This window comes from Arachis duranensis, chromosome 7, assembly GCF_000817695.3.
Source record: "Arachis duranensis cultivar V14167 chromosome 7, aradu.V14167.gnm2.J7QH, whole genome shotgun sequence".
Lineage (NCBI taxonomy): Eukaryota > Viridiplantae > Streptophyta > Magnoliopsida > Fabales > Fabaceae > Arachis > Arachis duranensis.
Window position 1 is genome coordinate 6,581,740 of NC_029778.3, and position 1,799 is coordinate 6,583,538.

General features: G+C 31.4%; 1 long non-coding RNA gene across 1 annotated transcript; it reads left to right on the forward strand.

The window, feature by feature from the left end:
* Positions 1 to 391: 391 nt before the first annotated feature.
* On the forward strand, positions 392 to 1,128 carry LOC127740714 (uncharacterized). Its single transcript, XR_008001547.1, has 3 exons — positions 392 to 538; positions 830 to 893; positions 1,045 to 1,128. It is a non-coding gene; the product is annotated as an uncharacterized LOC127740714 (long non-coding RNA).
* Positions 1,129 to 1,799: the final 671 nt, after the last annotated feature.

A 1,799-nucleotide genomic window follows, 5' to 3' on the forward strand; every position in this document is an offset into this window, starting at 1 on the left:
TTGTATAAATGTTGATATTAATTTGATAACCTGTTTTTTATGTAATACTTATGAACCTGTTTGACACCCGATATTAATTTGATATTAGTCTTGAATAGAAAAATCAAAGTAAACAAAAGTAAGCAGGTTAATACTGGAATTCTCTGTTCTATGATATTTGGCAAAGTTTTTCATGAGAAAAATGTCTTGATATGCCTTTCACTCGAAGGCAGAGTAGCTGAAAATCAGACAGGTTCATCTTTTATGAACTAGAAATCGAGTCAATGAGGCAATGATGCTCTTCATGAAATTGAGTTAGTCCTTGTTCTAGCTGTTAAATACCAACTGCTAAATCCTCTATTAAATCTTGCAAAATTTGGCATATAAAGTTGTTAAGTTGCTTGCTGCAGAAAATTCAGCAGATTGGCGCCAACTTGTATGAAATTTTGGGAAAAATATGTACGGTAATTTTTAATGAAATAAGTTGAATAATGAATCTGATGATGATTTGCAGAACTGCATCACACTAACAAAGGAGAATGTCAAAGGCATAATCATGGTAACTTTTACTTTCTATTTGGAATTCATTTTCATTCAAACATATATCAGCTTTTTCTAGTTCACTATTATCCGTTCTCTTCAAACAATTGTTCATGTTTGACCTAATAACTAATAACGGAAATTAATAACTAATAATATTTAACTGCTATATTTTCATATTAAGAAAGGTCTTTATTTTAAATAAATTATATTAATCATATAAAACTATCCTCTTTATCTTTTGAAAACCTTAACAGTAGAATAGTAAAAATGGATTCATTCTTAATCTTACAAGCCACCTTTTTTGCAGTGCATTTATGATTGGAGGTAGGAAACTAATAACCAATGCACATTGTGTGGAACATGATACACAGGTAATTTCCTTAAGGGTCCTATTTTCTCCAGGATGTAGATCCTACAATATAAATTTTATTAATAAATTATATTATGTTCATAGATCTTAGAATTAGCTGCCGAAAGGTTATAAATAGCTGCCAACTTTTTCATTGTTGTGGTTTATTGCAGGTTAAAGTTAAGAGAAGAGGGGATGATACAAAATACGTGGCTAAGGTGTGTCTCTATGAAGGTCTTGTCCTTTTTTCATTAAAAAAATGAGTATTACGTGAAGGGCATTTTGCTTAAATATCTCATATATTAGTGAGTAAGGACATTAAGAAGTATTAGTGAATAAGTCGCTAAAATTGTATTAAGAAGTATTAGTGAATAAGCCGCATCTTCAGGTTTGAAATAGCTTTCTTTTTATTTTTTTCCTTTTTTTTAATTTGAAAATTCTCAGTGTTTCAATGGAAAATGTTAAAAGAATATATACCATATAATTTGTCATAGAATATATTTCTATTTGCATGCTGATCAACTAAAATTTCTGTATACTTGTCTTGTAACTTGTAGGATTCTGTTACTGTGGTGGGATATCCACTTGGAGGAGACACACTTATCCACTTGTAACTTGTAGGATTCTATTTTCTCATGGATCGTCTGATTTGTTGGGTATTCAAATTGATGCTGCAATAAATCCTGGTCAGTAGATCTTATAGTTGTTTGATTGTTTCACCTCCTCTCCAGCAAAAAAAATTCTCCAGCCTCTTATTATTCTAAGAACTGTTGGAAAAACAACTTCCTCTTATATGGAACTATGTGCATTGATTTAATAGCCATCGTTTACAACTTTTGATTTTAGGCAACAGCGGTGGCCCAGCATTCAATGACCAAGGGGAGTGCATTGGTGTGGCATTTCAGGTATATTTTTTTACGGCCTTCTG